Consider the following 7,612-nt stretch of genomic DNA (forward strand, 5'->3'; position numbering starts at 1 on the left):
AAAAGAAGTCAAAAAATAATTTATGTATGAAAAAAATTAAAATATACCTTGAACTTTGATAGAAGAAACATATATACCCCTAAATAATTTTTAAAAAAAAATTAGAAGTAATAAATATAAATTTAAAACTAATTTTTTAACTTCCGTTAAATGAAGGGTATATGTGAGCCATTTTGTAACGGCAGGGGTATATGTGAGCCGTTTGTATAACGGTAAGGGCATATATGAGCCACTTTTATAACGAGGGGTATATCAGCTCCAAATGACAAAGTTAAGGGGTATATCAAACCCTTTTCCCTTTTTTAAAAAAACAAGAAAAGAAAATTACAGAAAAATATATGTTTTTTTAATTAAGATCAATAATAGGATAGTATTTATTAATTATAATTATCAATTCAATTTTTATTTTATTTTTTAATTAGCTAATATTTTTAATATTATATTGATTATTAAAAATAATATCTTAACCACCACTTCTATCCCCATTTTCTACCACTTCCTACAACCATTAACCCACTACCCCTATTTTCCTTCCCTCACAAACCACCCTACACATTATATATACACACATAAACAGAAAAAAGAAAAAAAAAATCACCAAGAACATATGGAAAAAAAAAGAGAGAATTAGAATCATTCTCAAATAAAAAAAAAATTCAGCAATAAAGAAAAATCAGAAACACACCAACACACAACAAAAGAAACAGAAAGGAAAAAAGGAAAAACACAACACACATTCATATAAAAAATTGTGAGGTTCTAGTCGAGGTTCTATCCAGATTTTGTGGTATTCATCTTTTTCTTGTCTTTTTTATTCTATTCATGGAATTTGATGTGATTTTATTAAAAAGTTTCTTATATTTCATTTTATTTATCAATTTGATTGAAATGATTAATTTGTTAGTTATTAAATCCCTATTTTGCGAATGTAGGTTGCACTAATTGATGATTTTTTCAATTTATATTTATTTGTTATTTGTGATATTTTAAAAATAAACGGACCGTAGCATTACTCTTGTCTTGATTTATAAAATAATGGTGAAGTACATATGATTAGACTAAAACCAAATAAATAAATAAATAAATTATTATTGTTTTATTCTAACAAACAAAAAATGAGATTTATTTTTAACAATGTGTTATTGTTTGTTTGAGTAGAATGTATATACTAAATGATATTAAATATAAGATAGTAAACAAAATAATGAAATACAAAATAAAAAGATATGAATATGATCCAAAATTTTATCCTAGAATTTGAGTATTTTGTTTTGTTTTGTTTTATTTTTCTTTATAAAGACTAAGTATTTTCTTTAACTTTACACAAACATGTAGGCACATAAAAAAATATTTATTTTTTTACTAAGAATGTGGTTACATATTTTTTTTAAGACATTAAAAATAAACTCAAGGATGCAGTGATGCACCTTATCCAGTAATTCAATTAATTTTTATTTATTTAAAGTAAGATATATAGAAAATAAGGTTAATATATAAGTGTGGTGGAAAAAATACAGTTATGTCTCCAATCGTGAAGACCAAGAATACGGTTACGTATCTAGGTCGAGACCAAATAAAAGTTCATCAATAAAAATGCAAACAATTCATGGTTTATAAATAGTATATCCAAAAATATTTTTAAATTAGTATAAGTCAATAAAAGCGATCGTGCTAAAACCACGGACTCGAGGGATGTGTAATACCTTCCTTCGGTCAACAAAATTCCTTATTTGAAATTATGGTTTTCAAAACAAAATAAACAATTATTCTTTTTTTGTTAGGGATTAAAACAAAAAGGTGACTTGAACAACATAACTCAATTTCAAGTGGCGACTCTAAGAAAATTAAAATAATCCATTAATCAATGAAGTAACTAAAATTGAAAAAACCATACCGCTTGCGCGAAAAAGGGGTGTGACATCTCTGGCGACTCCGCTGGAGACTAACCAGAATTTGAGCTTTGTTATATTGACTTTTATTTGATTTTATTATTTTATTTTTATGTGTTATTTTTTTTATGGCCTAATATGTTATTTGCTACTCATTTTATTGTTTTTAAAATTTATATTATTGAACTTTACTAGAAAAAAAATTCTCTCACTCACACATTATGAGTCTTTGACTACACTTACACATGTTCACAGGAATATAGTTATACATCCTAGTAGCATATGTTAAACGCGGTTGGACCAGCACTGAAGTCGAAATAACGCTGCTACCGATAAGTTGTCCCCTCCTTAGCTCGAGTTGTCCAGTTGAGTAAGTCAGTCTAGACACCTACCTCATTTAGGTCTTGGTTACCACTAGTAGGCTCCGCTCATTTGCATAATTTATATTTAACTTAGTAAGTCTCGAAACAAGAGTTGGGCCGGCATGGTCAAGTATCCTTTTTTACTTGAGCAATATTTAGATCATTTTATGTGCTACATGAAAATGCATCTATTTAGAAAGTCTTTAGAAGTTGACTCATTTTTGTGTGATTAGTATAGTGGAATTTTGATTTTTATAAAAAAAAGAGAGAGAGCGAGAGAGAGAGAGAGAACATAAAAATATTTCTTCTTGTAGTGTCATTATACATTAAAAATGATAAAAATGAAAGAATTTTCTCGATTCAACTAAAAATATGTAAGTTTCTTTTGTATCATTAATAAAAAAAATCAAAATATTGTATTTTCAAACAAGTATTAATATATATAAAAAATTAATTAAGTCGTTCAATCTGAACGAACTATGCACACCTGATTCTCACCCCGATGAGATACGTATGTAACCTTCCTCGGATTCGGTGATTTAAAAAAAAGTATAAAAAAAGAGAAGTATTTCTTATAAAAAGTAACTTTTTCTTTACAATATTTCTGAACTACGCAGAACTGATTTTTGCTTTGACAAGATACGTAGACAATCTTTATTTTGAGGTTTAGTCCATCCTAAAAAAAATTTAAATAAGTCATTGTCACAAAAAATGGGGAAAACGAAAAAAAATTATGTAAAAAAATATTGACTTGGTTGGTACTAACATTCTTAGAAGTGTGTATAAGAAAAATAATATAAAATGTTAAACTATTTAACAACATGGACCAACTTTGTTGTGATCTATAAACTTCTTTGGGTATCTCTTCATATTTATTTTATACTTGAAAAACTATTTTGCTTAAAGTTAAGGTTAAAACAAATTCGACCTCATGTTTTCTGTGCATTGTGTGGTGAACATTAAATATAAATTCAATCGAATGATTTTTTATCTAGAACTTAGCCTAAATGTTGATTAAAGTGAAGTTGTGAACAACATTTAACTTGGAAAATTATTATAGGCTTTCTTTGATTTGTTTGTGTCTTTCAAGCCTGTTTAATGACATGATATCCATAAGACTCCTATTTTGAGCCTGAAACATTTTTATTTGAATAACCACAACTTCACATATATCATTTTTAGTGCATAAATGCACTTTTTTTTGAATCTCACCTCCATGTGCGCACTATCAATTAGATACACAGCGCCGAGACCTAAGTTGGAAACAAAGTGAAAAGACCAAATATCTGCAAGTTCAAGCAAAATGACAAAATAAAAAAAGCTAGAATAAAAAATGAAAGGAGAAAAAATGGACAAAAAAGAAAGAAAAATGAATGGAAAAAAGATATCAAGAAAACAAAGATCGAATGCGAAAAATGAAAAATATTGAAAGTTGTGCAAATTTTAAGTAGAAAATAATCACTTTACCCCAAATGATTGTCCTACCTTTCTCCAAACCTACACTACAAGTAAATAACAAGTTCTATTTGATCTCATTTTGTGTGTTCTCACACCAATGGATACTTACACAAGGGCCAAGCATATGGTATCTCAATCTCATATACTGAATATCTTTCTGAGTGTGAGTGGCTTTGATATAAAACGTCCTAAGATAGACCCACTTCTATTATGTAAAGTAGGACTTCATTTATTGCGAGAGCACTTGAAACATGAAGATATGAATAATTTTATACCTTAACTTAGGCAAGATGAACTCAGGTAAATACTTAAGTATGTTTGAGATATCATATGAAATTATAGTGATTACTCAAAGTTTATCTCAAATTTGTCTGAAAGTAGTTGAAGATGTCTCATATGCATCATGCTAAATTGTTGGTACCAACTAAAAAAAAACATTGTCAAAGATGAACTGATTCATTTCTCAAAAAATGTCTTTTGTAGGAAAAATCAAGAAAAAAAGAAAAATAATTTTTAGATTTTCATGAATTACGTTTGACATGATTCTTGGTATACGAGATACGTAGGTATTCTTACAATAAGGCTCGATCTTACAGAATAAAATTTTATATCCTTGTAAGAAAAGAATCAAAAATAACAAACTAAAAACAGTGACGAAGTTCCTCAATTTAAAAAATTGGGTCATATTTTTATCACTCTCATTTCTATGAAATAAGTACTCTAGTTGCATTCTAATCTTAGAAATAAACTCTCGATTATCTTTAATTTCTAGGGAACAAACTCCCTAATTGCATTTTATTTTTCTTTGGTACCAGTATTTCTCATTCATACTAATAGTGTAAATAATATTTTTCTGGTGCAAACTGGGGCAAAAAAAGTGTTGTGGTTTTATTTGATGATTCTGTTAAAAAAGGACCCTCATAAACAATGAGAATTAGATTAGCAAGACCCTCCTAAATAATTTGAATTAGTGTAGTAGGACTCTCCTAAATAATGGGGCGTAGTACTAGAAGGACCCTCCTCATAATAAGATTAGTAGGACCCTCCTGGATTATGAGACTAGAAGGACCCTCCTCATAATGGGAATAGCAGGATCCACCTGGGAATAGGATTAGCAGGGCCCTCCTGGATAATGGGACTAACAGGACCCATCTGGATAATGATATTAGCAGGACCCTCCTGGATAATGACACTAGAAGGACTCCCCTCATTATGGAATTAGCACGACCCTTCTGGATAATAGGACTAGCGGGACCACCTAGATAATGGGATTAGATAGACCCTCCTAGATAAAGGGACTAGCAGGATCTACCTGGATAATGGGATTACCAAGACCCTCCTGGATAATGGGACTAGAAGGACTCTCCTCATAATGAGATTAGTAGAACCCTCCTAAATAATGGGACTAGCAGGACCCACCTGGATAATGGAATTAGTAGGAAACTCCTGGATAATGGGACTAGAAGGACACTCCTCATAATGGGATTAGCAGGACTCACCTGGATAATGAGATTAGAAGGACCCTCCTGGATAATGGGACTAGAAGGACCCTCCTCATAATGAGATTAGCAGGACCCTCCTAGATAATGGAACTAGCTGGACCCACATGGATAATGGGATTAGAAGGACCATCCTCATAATGGGAATAACAGGATCCACCTGCATAATGAGATTAGTAGGACTCTCCTGGATAATGCATTTTGGTGACTTTCTCCAAGGATAAACACTTCCTAGTATGAGATTATGTTTTATATTTACATTTGCTAATAACTCACAAAAAATTTCTAGTGAAAACTGGGGCAAAAATGTTGTTTATTTTTTTCTTGGTGATAGTTTTCAGGTTTCTTCAAGCGAAACATGGATTTAAAATTCAAGAATAAAGTTTCAACTCTTTTTCAGAATGATCAATCCCACGATTGTCAGAATCTGTTTCTTCAATGCATGTAGCAGCCTGACTTCCTCACATCGTTTACTAGTCAACTTCCTATCAAGAAAATATGCAGTCATTAAATAGCATTTTCAAAGTGTCATTTTGAAAAATATCAAAAGTTCTGTCTAAGTGGCAAGTTCAGCCTCCAATCCAATTTAAGATTAAGATATTCACCCAAAAATCAAGGTGATATCTTAAAGTCAAGATTCAAGTGAAGACTCAAGAAAAGTTGCATAGATAGGAGCTTGTACATTTATTTTTCTTTTAAGGCGGAATGATCTGGTGGACTCTTATACTTATATCACTTTGTATTGTGAACCCTTCTACTTGCTCTTTTGTCACATGAACTCCTGAACTCAGTAAAACACAATATTTTAAACACATTTTTTGACTATTCAACTGTGTGTATTACAAACGTCTGACACGTAATTTTAAAAATAATTAAAAAATACATGTATGATTATATAATGACACATGTATATGATCACTCCATGTCATTTTTCTTTTATTATATTTGAGTAATATACCTAGTTACACTTTCTCTTTTCAATTTTTGTTTCTCTTTGCCATAGCCGTCTCTATTCCCAAAATCTCACTTTTTTTTATCTTCATTCACAACTGGAAAATATCAAGCTACATAGAATGCATAATATCAGGCCAAACACAAGGTGACATGCTACTTCAAATGCTTCAAGGAGAATATGTAGCTAGGCTGGGTGAAAGTGACAAAAAAAAAATTTATTCACTTATTTTTTTTCTTTTTCCAATCTCTTCTACTCTTTTCATGGAAGTAAAAAATATTGACACAATTTTTAATTATTCACAACTTGGCCGGAGTTCGGAGATATTTTTGGTTATGTTGGATTGGGATTTTGATGGTAACTGGTGGCACTAAGAAAAAGTGGGTGTTGATGTTGCTTTGGATCCTATTCGAAAGTTGCCAGATTCAAGAACGTATATTTAGGGATTTCCTAAAATGGGTATTATGAAATTGATGCAAAAAGTATATTTCTGAAAATTTATGAAATGGGTATGAAGGAAATTGATGCAAGAATGTATTTTACTGAAAATTTTGAGTTGGATTTTGGAGGAAGCTTGACTAAGTGGGTTCTTGATAAAGATGGATTGCAAATGAGTATATTAATTGTTTATCTCCGGTGAACGCTAACCTCCGGTGAATCAATTGTAGGTCTCTGGCGAGCGCTAGTCTCCATTGTTGATAAACCGGGAAGAAGGAAAAAAGAATTTGGTTAGATGTGGAAATGGCAAAAAGATTGGGGAAGTGGGGAAGAAGAAGACTTTTTAATTAATTATTTTTTAATTTATTTATTTTTTATTTTAATTTTTTTTACCTGAAAAAGTTATTCACTCGCCTTAAAGAGAGTGAAGTCACACAGTTCGCCAACTCAGCCATCTTAAAGACACACAAGTTCAACGGTCAGAAGGATTTATTAAATTGTTTTTAATGAGTTTAAGGGTCCAGATGACAAGGAGGTAAGTAGAAGGTTCACACTACAAACTGATACAAGTATAAGGGTCCACCAGATCATTCTGCCTTATTTTTAACTTTTAGCTTTCACTTTTTTATGTAAGGATAAAAGCCGCGATCTTGAGCCTCGATGGAACCTCACTTAACTTACAACTCATCACTTCATCTCCTTAAAATACATGTGACCTGATGTAACGACCTGTTTAGACGTTTTGAGCAGCAGATTTTATTTCTGGAAAAACTGTGTGAGTCGACGGAACCTACGATGGACCGTCATGGGCACGACGGGCCGTCGAGGGGGTCTCGTTCCAAAACACTTAGAATTCTGAAATTTGGGTACTGAAATCGACTCTCTGAACTTCGTGACGACATGGCAGGACGGACCGTCGTGGGCACGACGGACCGTCACAGACTCTTCAAGGAAATTGAGTCTCTGAACTCTATGACGGAGCAGCAGGACGGACCGTCGCAGGCGCGACGGGCC

The 7,612-nt window shown here is 31.7% G+C and overlaps 1 long non-coding RNA gene across 1 annotated transcript; it reads left to right on the forward strand.

Annotated features, from left to right (window-relative positions):
* Window positions 1-677: 677 nt before the first annotated feature.
* Window positions 678-6,020, forward strand: LOC114074319. Its single transcript, XR_003574681.1, has 2 exons — window positions 678-787; window positions 5,543-6,020. It is a non-coding gene; the product is annotated as an uncharacterized LOC114074319 (long non-coding RNA).
* Window positions 6,021-7,612: the final 1,592 nt, after the last annotated feature.

This window comes from Solanum pennellii, chromosome 10 (assembly GCF_001406875.1).
Source record: "Solanum pennellii chromosome 10, SPENNV200".
Lineage (NCBI taxonomy): Eukaryota > Viridiplantae > Streptophyta > Magnoliopsida > Solanales > Solanaceae > Solanum > Solanum pennellii.